The following is a 17302-nucleotide window of genomic DNA, read 5'->3' as shown; positions in this document are numbered from 1 at the left end:
GCTTTAAGTGAGTTACAGGTTTCTTTGAAAAATACTTTGTTATATCCAGGTTCTTCCTTTGTGCTGCCATCCTCCTCTCCTCCTCACAGCGCAGGCTTGCCGCTGCTACAACTAAACAGAGCTCCCTGATAGGCACAGCCAATCACATTGGCCATATTTGTCACATGACGTAGGACTTCAGTAGAGAACGTAATTTAACTCTTTCTGCACCGCTGGGCGAATGAGACGTTGACAGATAGATTTTTTTCTTTCTATCGGTTTTGTTTTTCTTTACTCGAAGAGATCAAATTATTGGTGGGGACATGTGCCTTCCGTCCATGCCAAATCTACGCCCTTGGCCAGCAGTTTATCTCAGCTAATGAGAGGAGAAGGCATGTGTTTGGCTCCTTCACATAGTGGACATTGAGTTGTTGTGTGGGGCACCAGTAGTCCATGTCTGTTGCTGTAACAGTAGTTCATGTTTAGAATAAAAAATCCCAGCTCACTGATTTGATCGGGGCTATAGTGCCTAAAATGTTGCATAGTTTTGCTGAGAGATCTTTTACTTTGTGGTGATCTTAGATGAGTAGTTTTATGGAAAAAAACCAGCAGGTCATTCAGTGTTCCCTTAGTGCTAATGTATCAGATATGTTGGTGTACTATAACTGAAGTAATGTTGTTAAGTCCTTAAAGTCATATTCTTTTATTCTCATGACTGTATTTGAAGCGGTTTTTATTTTTGTATGATACCTGATTTATATGGAATATGGCTGAAGTAAACTAAAGCCTAAAATACTTCGTCATTTGTTTAATAGTAATTTAACATTATATAATTCACATATAAAACTATGAATTGTAATTTTAAATGGTTTAAAAGCATGTAGAATAACATATGTAAGCAAGTATATTTCTCCCTTTTTTTTTTTTATCAAGAAGCAAAGACAAAAAGGGGAAAAAAAGAAACAGGGCAGGGTTCAGTGGTTGAATCATCCGTCCCCACCAATGCCAAAACCAAATCTACGCCCTTGCGCACACACACACACACACACACAAAATGCATAAATGAACAGCTCTTTTTGCTTGTGATCTTTGCAACGAAAAATACTTTCTGTTTTGTCCTTTCTATTCTATCTCAGTTATCATTATTCTATTCTTCTATTCTAGGACTCATTTAAAGCAACTCTTATATGGGGAAACTTGTTTGCACCCTGGAAAAACACATTGTTTTTAAATTAGACTTCTGGGTTATTACTTCACAATTTTCCGTTACTACCACAAACTAATACGAAAAGTTATTTTCTCAAACAGGCAGTGGATCTGGACCAGTAAACAGCAGGCTCATTTTAGTCATGGAAATCATTTAACAACCAGGAGATGCCCCCTGCTGGCCACTAGAAATTATGCAGTTTTAAGACAATGTTTGAGTGCCCTGACACCTCTCAGCTTCCATAGCCATCCTTTGTGGATGAAGACCCAATAAAAACACAAGAAGTGAGCCTTATTTTGAATCTTGGAGACAGTTTATTGCCATCATGTTGTCTGCAGGTAGAGCCTGAGATTGGTTCCTGATACAAACAAAACAACAAAAGACAACCCAACACATACAGAGAGAAAAAACAACAATAACAAAAAAGCAACTGAGGGGGTCTGGGCCAACAGGAAGAGGGCTACACTATGATGTCATCATATCCATATCCGTGTTTCGAGTTCTGAAGCGACACTGCGCCGTAATGTCACAGATTCTGAGGTCATGATTAGAGCAGAGGTGCAGGGAATGGGCACAGCCTGTCAGTGAGGGGAGTTCTACAATGTTCTGGAATTCTGCCGAGTCATGGCTGCCATGGCAACACCCCACCCCCTCTAAGTCCCTCCCCCATTCCACCTCAAAAAACAACAAAACTAACCAAAGAAAAAGAATAATGACTAAAATCAGCTTTATGAAGTAAAACAAACTTTACTGTTTGATTCTAAATTAACCCACAAACACACACAAACAGACGCTCAACACACACACACACACACACACACACTAACTCAACGGTTTGTGTGAGGGCAAAGAAACTCCCTTTAGCAGCATCCACAATAACCAAATATTAATGACACGTATAACTTTAGGATAATTATATTAATAAGTGAAGATGACTGATGACATCATAAACCAAAGGTCAAACATGGAGGTTGGTTAAAATACGCAGTACATGATGTAATACACAAAGGAAAAACAAACAGCCAATCAGAGGCCCAAGCTGGAAATGAAAAAAACAAATCTAAAAAATAAAAATAAAAAAAACATATTTTCCCATCAGGCCCGGCAGTGGCAGCAGGATTAGCGATTGTCCTGTGATTGACCAATTCCAGAGATTCTGCTGACATCATGCTTCTCAGGCCAATTGCAATCACTTCTTTTGTTTTCATCACAATTATTGTCATCGTCATGGCGCTGACTCCCTCCTGCAGCGGGAAGGAGCACTGCCATTGGTTGGATCTAACCTTTTTATGAAAAAGCCTTAAAAGTCACAGAGCTCATAGTTGCTCCACTTGTTAACTCCCACAATCCTCTGCTTTGAGTGGGTGGAGTGTGCGCAGTATCGCCAACTCTCCCAGCTCCTCCTGGCAGTAAACTTGTCTTCATTAATTCAGTGCGAATAAAACGCACATAGGGTGCTGCGTTCGCTGGGACGCAGGAAGCTGGAAATTTGTTTCCTGTCTTACACATGTGAAGTGAACACAACACCAGCAAAAGTATGTGTGTGCAAATGTCATGTTTGAAAAACGAGAAGAAATTAAAAGCAACCTGAAACAGGTGGAGGCCACAATTTCCAGGATCCTGACGTCCCAGGAAGGCAGCAGTGAATTTTCCCATCCTTTTTGAATTGGACATAAAGTAAAAAGTGTCGCGTCCTTACAGCACGAATCTCGTATCACACCCGACATGCTGTAGTGTCTGTTACTTCTTCAAAAAAAAAAAAAAGCTTACTGTATATCAGCTTCTTCTTCTCTTCCTCAAAACCTTCTGCTTCTCAATACATCTCCCAGAATTCCTTCCTTATCCAGCCCTACATAAACTAATCCATCCCTTCAGGATTCTGTCTCAAAGCTCCCACATTTCCCACCTTGGGGCATCATCATGTGTTACGCATCACTTGCATTTCCCACGATTGCCAGAGACGGTGAACTTACCGTCAGCACGTTTCATGTGTTTAAAATCAGATTTAACACTTCAAATATACACACACAGCTCTTAAAAACAAACATCTGACAGATAAGACAAGCGCACCACCTACTCCTCTTCCTCTCTGCACCTCCTCTTCCTCAGGGGGGCATCTGCACTCGCCTTTCTCACCTGCTTCTCCATTTTTGGAACTCTGCGTGTTTTAGTGTTTTTACAAAAGCCACATTGGCACTTATTGTTCCTGCACTGATGCTTTTACCCTGACTAGGAGGCGCCACACAGCCGCTTTCTTTGGTTTGTAGCACTCAGCGATGCTGCATTCAAATCACATGGGAGAAGATGTAAATACAAGTTTCAAGCTTCAATCAAAAACAGATCACAGGTGGTAAATATGACAGGAAAAAAAGGCAACATTATCAGTGTGTTTTTCAAAGAATTAAATATTGAGAAAATGTACTCACATGTAATATATATGTTTCTGCATATTTTTTTCTCAAATTTAAATCAATATTTAAGTTGTTGAACTGTATACATTTTTTTTTGGTTTGCAGCAGATGCTAAATACAAGCACAGTGGGCTCTATTGTATTTATGATTAAATAAACGAGTAAAAATAAACTTCATTTTAATATTAATCACCATTTGGGAACTGCTCCAGATTAAACTCTTAATCATCAGTTTGAGGGTTGAAGTGAGTTAAACAAGCTGTACAATCTGTAATTCCCATGGAACTTGAATGCAGCGTAGGCTAGGCTAAGCTCACAATTTCACCTACTCTTCACTTGCTAACACTAAAAAAAAAAAAAAAAAAAAACTCTTCTAACCCAGAAACACCACCCTACTAACAAACATACTTGATCTTTAAAAAGAAAATTAGCTTCACCAGCAGACACGTTGGCTTTAAGGCACCTTGTTAACACGATGATCGACACCCGAACACCAGCCATCGGTGAAATTTAAAAAATAAAAAAAGGCTAAATTACTACGTGATCAAAGTCTGACAGAACAACATAACAGATAAAATAAAATAAAACAAATTCAAAATCACTTTTTGCACGTCAGTGTCGCTAACAGCTCACCTTTGCTAATTCAAGCTTCACACACACACACACAAGCACAAACACACGCAGCAGGACAGAGGATACAGGGTGTGTAAAAGTGCTCAATTGCACACACGCGCGCACACTCTCAGCCGATTCTCTACAGCATCAGGATCGCCCTGTGTCCCGCAGCCAATCAGGAGTCTCCGTATTCAGGAGGTCAGAGGTCAGATCGGCGTCTCCTTGTTGTTGTTTTTGAGGTCCGGTGCGCTGAACTGCCGCCTCATCCTGGGCGGAGTGTTGAAGCTCCACGCCCCCGGCGGTGGCATAATGCCAAGTAGCATGTCAGCAGGAAGGGGTGGAGCCCCTGAGCGCGGCAGGCTGTGGTAATGGGGGTGAGGGTGAGGTCCAGGCTGGAATGGTGCATTGTGGGGGTTGTAGTAGGGATGGTGGTGGTGGAACTGATGGTGCTGGCGTTGATTATAATGGAAGCCTCCATCTCTGTCTCTGTCCCTGTCTCTGCTTCCTCCTCTGCCTCCTCCTCCTCTCTCCCCACCTGGCCCAGGTCGAAATCCCCTCCTCTGTCTTGGTCACCCCTGGTGGCCACCATTGCCACCACTGCTGAAGTGCTGGTCATTGTCGTAGCTCCCGTTCCCCTGTGGCGAGCTGTCCAGGGAGTTGCGGCAGTAACGACGCTGCTGGTTTTGGTTGTTGCCCTGGTTGTTGTAGTGATAGCCACCCTGGTTGCCCTGGTTACGCTGCTGCCAGGCGCGATGAGGACTTGGGGTGCGCATGCGAGGGGGCTGAGCTGGGAAGGGGAGGGGCAAGAGACCAGGCAGTTGACCTTGTGGGGGAGGTGGAGGTGAGGGAGAACCTTTAGCTTCTCCTCCTCCATTCTCCTTCTGCTCAACACCATCACCTCCTCCTCCCTCCCCCAGACCGAGAGCTTGCAGAGCGGCACTGGCGGGTCCCCATGACAGCCGATGGGCAGGGTTACTCTTAAAGGGAAACTTGAACTTGCATTCCTGCGGAGGGATGAAGCGTTCTGACCTGGAGCTGGGGGAGGAGTAAAGTTAGGGACAGAGCACAGACTGTAAATTAAAGATGGTCACAGCATAAGCAACCGACTCGACTAAGTACAGATAAACAATCATTTGAAGGGTTTATTGATGACGATCGTTTGCAGTGACTTCTATTGGAACCCTCGCCATCACGGTATGGCCACACCCCCGAGCTCACCTTGGCTTTGGTTCTGTCCTCGCAGCTTCTTGGTGATGTTCTGCTGCTGCAGGTTCAGGAGGCGCTGCTGCTCCTTTTTCATCCAGCGGAGGCATCCTCTCCTGAACGCCGGGTCCTCCTCCATCAGCCGCTGAACTCTGACCTCTGGGTGGCTAGGGCATTCATCATCCCCGTCCCTATCTCCATCTCTCTCTCTCTCTGAGGGGACTCGCCTCCCTCGCCGTTCAAGTCGTCGTCCTGGAAACAAGTCAAACAACGGTTAACTCTGGTGGTGATGGGTTGAAGGGGCGGGACAGGAGGTGCGAACATACCTGAAGAGGTATGACGCTCTCTTGATCATTCTGTCTCTCAGAGCTTTGATCTCCTCGTCCTTCATGTTGTTCTGCAGCTTCACCTCCTGCAGGAGTCGCACACATTTAGCTCTGCTCCTCTAGCGCCTCTCAGGTCGTGAAGAAAACAAGATTAGCATAACTCACCTCCAAAATATCTGTCAGCTTATCGATGTGAGCCTTCAAGTCGTACACGCCTGCCTTTTCTCCACCTTCCCCTGTCTCTCCTCCTCCACTACCACCACTTCCTCCTCCTCCTCCCCCCTCTTCAGCGGGAGGGCTCCTCTCCTCTCCGATGCCCACAGTGTCGCAGACGTCCTGGGCCACAGCCCTCCCTCTCGTTGGTGTCCTTCTTGGCGTACATGCGGCACAGCTCCTTCATCTTGACAATGGAGAGCGCCTCGATCTCCTGACGGGAGTGACGGAAGTCTCCCAGAGCCACCTGAGGGGGGCGCCACATACAGAGGAACAGGTTTAAAAAAAGAAAAAAAAGCTCCTCCTCTAATGTCCTCTGGACTGTTTGTGCTGGTTAATTTTACTGTTCTCCAAATCTCTCCACAGACTGCTAAACAATCAGGAGTGGAGCAACCAAACTTGGCACGCAGGTACATATTAGGGTCCCGAGGTTCTTATCTACATCAGACACTATGACATAATCATGTGGCCTAGGAACCTCATATCGACTGGTTACAATAACCCATTTTTAGCATCTATGCACCTGTCCACTGTAAGGTTGCGTGACCACAACCTAGCAATGGACTTCAGTGGCATCTACACCGTAGAGCAGGGCCTGAGTGCACAGAACCCACAAAAATGGGCAAATCTGAACCCACTCAGGTTTATAATTTGCCTCTGTATGTTCTGGTGCGATATCTTAAGACGATCACATATTTTACCTCACACAGGCTGAACAGACCAATCAACACTGTGCCATGGGTACTAGCTCTACTACCAACCCTCCGAGAACTCTGTGCTCCAGTTTTAGTGAGTGGACTTATTTCTTTACACTTAATCGCAGGCACCAGTGTCAGTGTGACACTCCCGTACAGTCCACGGATGCATGTTTTTAACTCTTAAATGCTACAGTCCAGGCTTCAAAATTTGGAAAGGAAAAGGTAATGTGGCTTTACTATGACTACCTTTTTTAAAGAGTTTATGGTTACACAGCAAGGTCTGTAACAATCTAGTGATCCTGGTTTTATTGGAAAATGCATCATGTATGATTTTCACAATTTACCACTTATTTGTTGCGTTTGACTGGAGCTATGGAGTCTAACAACCAGAGTCTGTCTGACTTAGTCATGGACCAAATTGGTCCAACACTACAGACCAGTGTCAAGTGTCCACCTGGAGCCATCTCCAGGAGGGTTTGGGTTTTGAAAGGTCCAGTGTATTTTTCAAGGTAAAGTTTTAACCCTTTGCCCCTGAATGTAGAGATATAAGAGTATTTATGAGAATAACTTCTAAAATGTTTATCTGTCCCTCTGAAACCAGTCAGAGAACACTCTGATATCACGTGTGTGTTTGTGAGACCTCGTAGCAGATCTCTTTGACGGCCTGCATGCGGAGGTCCTCCATGGTCACCCGTTTGGGGTCTTTGCTGATCCTCCTCCTCTGAGGGATCTGATACACTCGCAGAGGCTCCCTCCTCTTCCCGCTGCTGGGCAGACCACAGCGTTTCACTATGGACTGCACCTGGACACAGACATACAGGTGAGACAGGTCAGCTCACAGGTACATTAATCTGCTCCAATGACTGTCCCTGTCAGCAGAAAAGCTTGCTTCACGATCCTATCAGGTCTCTATGGGATGTCACAGCTACATGAGGAGCTATGAACGAGGAGATTATGAGGAGCTGATACCTTGTTGGCTGGCAGCTTCTCTCTCAGGGAGGAGATGAGCCTCCAGCTCTCCTCACAGGATCGTTTGTCCGAGTCGTCCCCGCTGTCGCTGTCTGCGTAGGCTACTGCACACACAGAGAAGGTAAAACACCTGAAGCAGTCACCACACGAGCTCACCTGAAGGAGAAACTCACCAGTCTGTGCTGCTCCAGCAGCAGGTCAGCCTCCTCCTTCTCTTTACGGTACTGAGTCTCCACGTCCTGCAGTCTGCAGCACACACACGCACACACCAACCAACCAATCAGACGATCAATAATCAGGAAACAGCTCTGATATCTGACGTGGTTTACAGTGTGTCTACAGATGCTATCTGAAAACCACACTTCAGGGTGTAGTAAAGGTGCATCTACCTCTTCTCCATCTCCAGCTTGATGTCGATGCCTTGTTTCTCCAGCAGCTCTTTCTGCGCGTAGTTCCAGTCCTCCGGCTCCCCCTGCTGCTCCATCGTGGCGCTGCGCTCCCTGTCCAGCCTCGCCTGCTCCGGGTGGTTGAACCGAAACACGTGGTTCTTCCCAATCACAATGCGGTTACCTAGAGACGGAAACAGACAGGAAACGGAGTCTGAGGTCTCCTGCAGGTTTTGGGTGGTGTGTTTACTCCATCGATCAAACCTGCTTTGTTTTTCATGTTCGTGTGTAATAAGCTGTAAACTAAGAGTGCTCCAGAGTGACCACCACTGCCGAGGGAGACACAGACAGTCCAAGCAAAGCAAGAAAAACTCATCAGGAGAACTGAAACACAGCTCTGTGAAACACAAGGAGACCGGCTCTGTCTGATATGACACATGAGCATGAAACAGTCTGATGGGAGGACTCGCAGCAGTGACGGAGGCTTTATCATGGACCTTAATATCTGGGCTTGTATCCTGTAACATTACTAGAAAGGTTGATCCACAATCCAGAGACAGAGACCTGGATCTGAAAGGGGTATGTCCACAACTACAGAGGCCTCTCGGTCTCACATACAGACATGCACTGAAACCAGGGATCGTGCTACAGCGCACAGGGTAACAGCAGCAGACACACACACAGATATACAGACAGAGGGTGAGGAAGGGGTGTCTGGGACAGGAGGAGGGAGGCGGGGAAGGCACAGGAAACATGGGTGTGAACATGAGGATGATGTCACCATGACGAGTAGCAATGACTAATACCTGACAGATTTCCTGGCAGCTTTCACAGAAAGAGAAGAAGAAAGAGTCACTCACTGAGCGCGCACGCACACACACACACACACACACACACACACACACACCTGTTTATAACTTTTAATGAAAACAGGAAGAGAGCTGCAGCTTCAGACTCTACACACAGTCCGAGAACAAAGAACTACAGCCTGGACACAGACCAGACCTCTAAGGTGAGACGCTCATGGAAAAAAACAAAAAAACAAAACAGGAATTTTTGCCCCATAATCTAGTGTACATTTATGCAAATTAGCACAGATTTCATGACATATGTATATATAATACCACATTTGTATATTTAAAATGAAATTGCAATAGCAATCAAAACAATATTTTTAGTGTTAGTAACTAATTGAATCTATATATACATATATAAGTGCTCAAACTTTTCTTATCAGCATGTTCTGGCTGCAAAGTTTCGAATCCACACATCATGCGGAGCCATCATGTGGTACATAAAAGCACTGCAGGACCTTCTTTGTCCTTCTGGTCTCAAACTCTTCAGAAACCTTCTCAGAGAGGCTCGAGTGTGCTTTCAATATTTAAAGATGATTATAAGCCAGTGGAATCAGGAGGTGTAATGTGACAGAAGTCAAGAGCACATTTGTCTGCCACTGTGACTCATTCCAGACTTACACATGTTAATGATCAACTCAGCTGCCTGCAGGTCTGACTTTAACCCCGGCTGCTGCTGAAACATGTCAGAAACGTTACTTTGAGGAGTGATGCAAATCAAATCTGATTAAAAATGCATTTCCAGATCCATGTTTTTATTTCTGTTAGTCTCACACTGCCACAGCAGCTCAGCATGACTCACAGTTTAAAATCATTTTTATTTATGTCACACTGGCCCCTCTGTCTGAAACAAGCTGCTGTAGCTCCTTTCTTTGACGGCAGACTCCCCTCACAGGTATACTATTGATATGACCTCTTTATGACATCATATAGATCCTATAATAGAAACAAAAAGTGTGCGCTGTGCTTTGTGTGTAGGGCAGACTGCTCACAAGGATTACTGACAGCTATGCTCACTACATCATTAGAAACTCACACCACGTTTAATAAAAAGAAAAACTTCCAGCACTGGAACAGGAGATCTATGGCAGCAGATTGTAGAAGAGGCCAACTATGATGCAGCAGGTGGTAACGATGATAAGTAAGTAATTTGTACAAATGTAGTTTGTATTTTTATTCTTTTATAACTTCAGATGTTAAACAGCTTCAGGTAACGTGTAGAACATGTTTCTCTGGTGTGTATAAAGTACTGAAGGACCCATGGTTCATAATGAGGTTATTGCACAGTGAACTACAGGAGCTGATCAAACCACAGGACTGAGGCTGCTTAAACTCCGCACAATGAAGCTGTGTGACCACAAAACAGCAGTGCAGCAGAGCAGAGACAGCCAATCAGGCATCAGAGTGTCAGACATGTGAGCAAAGGTTTATGCAAGGAGTAAAAATCTCACCTTCTCCCTGCTCGTTGGTCTCACTGACAAAAACGCAGTGAATCTCCTTTATGAACTGACCCGACAGTTTAATGTCCACGTCCTGCTGCCCGACCCTGGCGCGCGCACACACACACAGACAGATGAAAAAACTAATGTAAACACCTGCCAAGCTAGTTATACAACTCCACCAGGAATAAAGATGAAGGTGCAACTTCTCCTGCAATAAAACTAACGGAGGAGCTTCTGATGTCCAACATCATAAAGTAGTTGTTAGATAACAGCGAGTGTCGTGTCTGATAAGATACGTAATGAAACTCATTGTTCTCCACGATGACTCTGTGGATCATTATCGGTGTGGTAACCTCTGCACGAGCAGATTTCTGCATGCACTACATGTAAACAGTGTCATTACTTTTTCTACTAATGAAGTAAAGCAGCTAAACTAGTGATGGACTTGTGTCTGTGTGTAATTTGTTGCTTTCACATGGAGATGAGCCGAGGCGTCTCTGACGTTTGGTCTCTGCACAGGATGGCTAAAACGTTTCACACTTTAGACTCAATTTATCAGATTTTCTGAGCAAAGACCAACAAAATGATCAAATAACTGATGAACTAAATGACCGATGATGAAATCACTGCTGACCTGGTCACTCCCTCCTTGATGTAATAGAGGAGGCACTCGGACATCAGAGGGTCTTCATTCAGGTTGACCAGGTGAGGCGTCTGTAACACACACAGACATTACATTAACTTTAGTTTTACATGATGGGGTCATCTTTTTCCCCCTTTAAAAGTGAGGCGGATCCACACAGTGAGAGTGGAAGATAGAAAACACTAAACACGATTGGATGCTGTTAACTTTTAACTAGTACTAAACATGTGACTGGAGCCAGGACTGCATTCAGTCAGATCCTTTTATAAGCACTTTTATAAACAGCATCATTTACCAAAGTGAACAACACACCATGAATGAAGACAACACTACTAAAGTGAATGTTGACACTGAGTCGAAGTTCACCTGAAGTCATTAAAGGTTGTCAGATGTCGTCTTTATGAGGGAAAGAGTTAAAGATGTTCGGTGTTGGTGAGGTGGTGGTACGGAGAGAAAAGCTGCTGCACGATTTATCGTCTCTGAGTTTTAATCTGGATTTCAAACATCTGCTCAGCAGACTGCAGCGATTTTACTGCAAAGACCAGAGAGACTTAAAATCAAACAGTGACATCATCACTTCTAAAGCTGAGTGCGCGTCGACACAGGTGCTTATGAGCAGCAGACACTCGGCTCTGACTGGACGAACACTCCCAGGCATGAAGTAAATTACATCTGGCTCTGTATTTAGATTATGTAATCATCTTATATTTTATATATTTGTAATTTATATTTTATTGTGATTTTACTGGAAAGCACTTTGGTGTACTTCGGTCTTAAAAATGTGCTATATAAATAAATTTTGATTGATTGATTGATTGTAAAATCAATTTATCGGCTGTTCTAACAAAACACACCAACTCAAAGAGTAGCTTTAACCTGACATAAAGGTGAATCCAAAAATTAAATACACTGTTTTAAAATACCAGCAGGAGTTACAGCTCCTAACAAATACCTGCATATCGTGTGTCAGCAGCCAGGGATCACACAATCCTAAAGTTAAAGTATTACTAAACCAGTCCCACAGACTGTCAGAGCTTACATAATAACATTTTCTGCAAAGATGTCTGCAGACACAGAACAGACTGACAACAGTATATATAGAGAGAAAGGGTTAAATATACACTCACTCCTTTAGGAGAGAAGACGCCCAGCGTTCCTCCATCTTCCTTTATGGACACGCCCATCTCTGCCAGCAGGGGCTCTCTGAGGGAGCGAGCGAGAGACAGAGACATCAATCATCATCCATTTTTTTTCTCCCTCTGTGTTCGTGTTTCCAAATGTTTTCATCTGTGAGTTAGTGAACAAACACACTCAGCTTTTCCACCTGTGCTGTAAACACTACAGTTCCCATGAGCCTCGTCTGCCACAGTGGATAAAGGGTCGTTAAACCTTTTTTTGCCTTCATGAACAGTGGGAAATGCCAAAAGATGTGTCACTCTGCTGACACAAAACCTCGCATGGTAGCTGTTGCCGGGTCACAGACATGAGTTGTTGTTTTTTATCAGTGTCAGTGCAGAAGCGCCAAGATTTCAAGCTAATACAGAGGACGATCCAGCAGCTTGAAAAGATGAGACTTTTTCCACTTCTACACCTGCCCTGAGGTTTTGTCTGAGTGGCTCAGGAGAAAAAGAGCTGCCCTCAGCAGCGGTATAAATGCTGATGTTCATGATATCGTCGTTACGTTTAAGAAAGTAACAGGTGACACCAAAACATGTTCACTATATTAACTACGGACAGAGGCAAACATGTAAAAAGCTCAGATTCAAATAAAACTAACCTCTCCAAACGAATAGATTCTGTTTTTCTCAGTTTCTCCTCCCACGTCTCGTTCAGCTCAGCGATGATTTTCTCTGTTTCCTACATGCAAAAACACACACATGTATTGTAAACATATACCAATAAAACTTCTTCATTCTCATTCAAAGAAGGTGAAATAGTGCTCAGCAACTCCTGTTTGCAGTGTAATCACAGATGTACAGAAAACTTTTGCTGAATTTCTCTTAAACTGAGAAAAACTAAAAATATGAGGATTCCCAGACACGTTCTGAAGTTTTAAGTCTGTTTTTTCTCATTCTTTTCAATCGATTTCCAGAAAACTATCAAAGAAGTAATAGATTTCTCTGACAGTGGAAGTCACACTGGATCTAAGAGTATATGTTTCTCAAATTTAGATATGATGGAATTATGACCCGGAAAAGTGCGAGGTGATAAAACGTCTCGCCCTACCATCAGTCTCTCAGCTGCTTCCTCTTTGCTGATGTTCTCTGTGGACTCTCCCTCCACCCTTTCCTCTCCATCCTCAATCAGCTGATCACGGTCAGCAGGCGTGTCACCTTCAGATGCCGGCTCAGCGCCTGCACAGGAAATAAAACATTTAATTATGAAAACATGATGAACCACTTCTGTATTTTTTAAATTTAAACTAGTAAAGACAAAGGCACAGTCTTTTTGGATTCCCAATAATCCACATAAACATATAGAGTGACCTGGAGGGGCGGAGCCATTCTCAGGTGTGATCCCATTGGATGTGAGAGCCAGCTGGAGAGGGGAGGGGGACGCACCTGCGACACCACCGGGGCCGTTGATGTTGTTGTTGTTGTTGTTGACTTTAAGAGACACAGAAAGAGAGCAGAGAAGAAGAAGTGAAGAGGAGGAGATTTAATTTCTAACATGCTGGAATCTCAGCAATCCTGGTTATGTAACGACAGCTTGTAAATATCTTCTCACACACACACAGTTGCTGTTGTCTGTAAATAACCGTCTCTACAGCATACTGCACATAGACGTGCTGTTCATACCAGGTCCAAATGAAAGAACAACAGCATGTGATGTGTACAGTTTATTAGGCCGTAAACAGACTGCATTCCATGTTTATATGAAGCACAGTCTGAGTATCACATCCACAGCGTTTGCGTGTTTAGCAATGCATAAGGTTCACAATAGAAATGAACTCTGCTGTCTGAGAGGAGCTTCTCTGCTTCTCCAGCTTTTTATGAGCAGTGTTGATGCGCAGCACATTTCTAAGCTTTTTCTTATAAATAATCATGATGGATTCACAGCATCGCAGACACCAGATATTTAAATGCTTCAGAAAAGAATCAATGTGCATGTGACACTTAGGAACGGGACTTTTTCATACCAAGAAATCAAAACCACACAGCAGCAAGTTAATGATTAACCTCATGTTGTGGATGTATTTAGAGTATTTAGAAATACTTCAGTCAGAGCATCATCTCATTAATTGTTTTTTTCATGTTTGTTTTGACGTTAAACTTTATTGTAAGACCTGCAAGAACAGACGCACTGATCCTGTTTTTGAAGCTGAAAGAATCTGAAAGAGAATTTGAACCCGAACGTCAGACTGAACAAGCAGATAAGGTTCATTATTCTGTATGTGTGCATACCAGCATTGTCCAGCAGCTCCTGCAGGCCCTGAGAGAACAGCAGGTTTCTCAGTCGCTCCACTTCGGCCTTCAGCTCTCTGATCAGTTTGGCATTTGGATCTTCATTGATCACAGCGTTACAGCGAATCTGTTTGGCACGGTCAGCATATCTGGAACCGAACCGGACCGAATTAGATTATATTAATCTGACTATGCCAGCTTTGCAACATACCCGCTGCCTGAAAACACATTAACTGATCCATAAAAAGCCTCATAGACAGATTACACCAAGTAACTGACCTCAGAGTGCTCAGTGTTTCTTCGTAGTTAATGTCAGCAGGACTTAGCGCAGCAATCATTGCTGTGCGAGAGTTTCCTCCTGAAAGAAGCACACATCAAACCTTTAAGGTACTTAAACTTTGCCTGATATTAACTCTGCAACTCTATACATGTCTGTGGGGTTAAAGTGTACTATTGGTCCTGATAGGTTAAAGTGTACTATTGGTCCTGATAGGTTAAGGTGTAGTTTTAGTCCTGACAGGTTAAAGTGTACTATTGGTCCTGATAGGTTAAGGTGTAGTTTTAGTCCTGACAGGTTAATGTGTAGTTTTAGTTCTGACAGGTTAAAGTGTACTATTGGTCCTGATAGGTTAAGGTGTAGTTTTAGTCCTGACAGGTTAAAGTGTACTATTGGTCCTGATAGGTTAAAGTGTACTATTGGTCCTGATAGGTTAAGGTGTAGTTTTAGTTCTGACAGGTTAAAGTGTACTATTGGTCCTGATAGGTTAAGGTGTACTATTGGTCCTGATAGGTTAAAGTGTACTATTGGTCCTGATAGGTTAAGGTGTAGTTTTAGTTCTGACAGGTTAAAGTGTACTATTGGTCCTGATAGGTTAAGGTGTACTATTGGTCCTGATAGGTTAAGGTGTAGTTTTAGTCCTGACAGGTTAAAGTGTACTATTGGTCCTGATAGGTTAAGGTGTACTATTGGTCCTGATAGGTTAAAGTGTACTATTAGTCCTGACAGGTTAAGGTGTACTATTGGTCCTGATAGGTTAAGGTGTACTATTGGTCCTGATAGGTTAAAGTGTACTATTAGTCCTGACAGGTTAAAGTGTACTATTGGTCCTGACAGGTTAAAGTGTACTATTGGTCCTGATAGGTTAAGGTGTAGTTTTGGTCCTGACAGGTTAAAGTGTACTATTGGTCCTGATAGGTTAAAGTGTACTATTGGTCCTGATAGGTTAAAGTGTACTATTGGTCCTGATAGGTTAAAGTGTACTATTGGTCCTGATAGGTTAAAGTGTAGTTTTAGTCCTGACAGGTTAAAGTGTACTATTGGTCCTGATAGGTTAAGGTGTAGTTTTAGTCCTGACAGGTTAAAGTGTACTATTGGTCCTGATAGGTTAAAGTGTACTATTAGTCCTGACAGGTTAAAGTGTACTATTGGTCCTGATAGGTTAAGGTGTAGTTTTAGTTCTGACAGGTTAAAGTGTACTATTGGTCCTGATAGGTTAAGGTGTACTATTGGTCCTGATAGGTTAAGGTGTACTATTGGTCCTGATAGGTTAAGGTGTAGTTTTAGTTCTGACAGGTTAAAGTGTACTATTGGTCCTGATAGGTTAAGGTGTACTATTGGTCCTGATAGGTTAAGGTGTAGTTTTAGTCCTGACAGGTTAAAGTGTACTATTGGTCCTGATAGGTTAAGGTGTACTATTGGTCCTGATAGGTTAAAGTGTACTATTAGTCCTGACAGGTTAAGGTGTACTATTGGTCCTGATAGGTTAAGGTGTACTATTGGTCCTGATAGGTTAAAGTGTACTATTAGTCCTGACAGGTTAAAGTGTACTATTGGTCCTGACAGGTTAAAGTGTACTATTGGTCCTGATAGGTTAAGGTGTAGTTTTGGTCCTGACAGGTTAAAGTGTACTATTGGTCCTGATAGGTTAAAGTGTACTATTGGTCCTGATAGGTTAAAGTGTACTATTGGTCCTGATAGGTTAAAGTGTAGTTTTAGTCCTGACAGGTTAAAGTGTACTATTGGTCCTGATAGGTTAAGGTGTAGTTTTAGTCCTGACAGGTTAAAGTGTACTATTGGTCCTGATAGGTTAAAGTGTACTATTAGTCCTGACAGGTTAAAGTGTACTATTGGTCCTGACAGGTTAAAGTGTACTATTAGTCCTGACAGATTAAGGTGTAGTTTTAGTCCTGACAGGTTAAGGTGTAGTTTTAGTTCTGACAGGTTAAAGTGTACTATTAGTCCTGACAGGTTAAAGTGTACTATTAGTCCTGACAGGTTAAAGTGTAGTTTTAGTCCTGACAGGTTAAAGTGTACTATTAGTTCTGACAGGTTAAGGTGTAGTTTTATTTCTGACAGGTTAAAGTGTAGTTTTAGTCCTGACAGGTTAAGGTGTAGTTTTAGTTCTGACAGGTTAAGGTGTACTATTGGTCCTGACAGGTTAAAGTGTACTATTAGTCCTGACAGGTTAAGGTGTAGTTTTAGTTCTGACAGGTTAAAGTGTAGTTTTAGTCCTGACAGGTTAAGGTGTAGTTTTAGTTCTGACAGGTTAAAGTGTACTATTGGTCCTGACAGGTTAAAGTGTACTATTGGTCCTGACAGGTTAAAGTGTACTATTAGTCCTGACAGGTTAAAGTGTACTATTAGTCCTGACAGGTTAAGGTGTAGTTTTAGTTCTGACAGGTTAAAGTGTAGTTTTAGTCCTGACAGGTTAAGGTGTAGTTTTAGTTCTGACAGGTTAAAGTGTACTATTGGTCCTGACAGGTTAAAGTGTACTATTAGTCCTGACAGGTTAAAGTGTAGTTTTAGTCCTGACAGGTTAAAGTGTAGTTTTAGTCCTGACAGGTTAAAGTGTACTATTAGTCCTGACAGGTTAAAGTGTACTATTGGTCCTGATAGGTTAAAGTGTACTATTAGTCCTGACAGGTTAAGGTGTAGTTTTAGTCCTGACAGGTT

The 17302-nt window shown here is 43.1% G+C and overlaps 1 pseudogene across 1 annotated transcript in view; it reads right to left on the bottom strand.

Moving 5' to 3' along the window:
• Window positions 1-1156: 1156 nt before the first annotated feature.
• Window positions 1157-17302, bottom strand: part of LOC146577233 (kinesin-like protein KIF1C) — a 29587-nt pseudogene continuing 13441 nt past the window's right edge. The window contains exons 7-22 of the transcript XR_014889255.1: window positions 14629-14707; window positions 14350-14498; window positions 13432-13551; window positions 13172-13299; window positions 12723-12802; window positions 12073-12148; window positions 10937-11016; window positions 10312-10406; window positions 8010-8190; window positions 7790-7866; window positions 7621-7721; window positions 7292-7453; window positions 5906-6200; window positions 5737-5826; window positions 5393-5666; window positions 1157-5240 (exon numbers count right to left, since the gene is read on the bottom strand). The product of XR_014889255.1 is annotated as a kinesin-like protein KIF1C (transcript). The remainder of the gene's footprint in view (window positions 5241-5392; window positions 5667-5736; window positions 5827-5905; window positions 6201-7291; window positions 7454-7620; window positions 7722-7789; window positions 7867-8009; window positions 8191-10311; window positions 10407-10936; window positions 11017-12072; window positions 12149-12722; window positions 12803-13171; window positions 13300-13431; window positions 13552-14349; window positions 14499-14628; window positions 14708-17302) is intronic.

This window comes from Mchenga conophoros, linkage group LG3 (genome assembly GCF_057382185.1).
Source record: "Mchenga conophoros isolate Kocher_MC1m ecotype Shallow Benthic linkage group LG3, M_conophoros_male_GT1.1, whole genome shotgun sequence".
Taxonomy (NCBI): Eukaryota; Metazoa; Chordata; class Actinopteri; order Cichliformes; family Cichlidae; genus Mchenga; species Mchenga conophoros.
The sequence above is the reverse complement of the archived record's forward strand: the minus strand, read 5'-3'. Positions and strand labels throughout refer to the sequence as shown.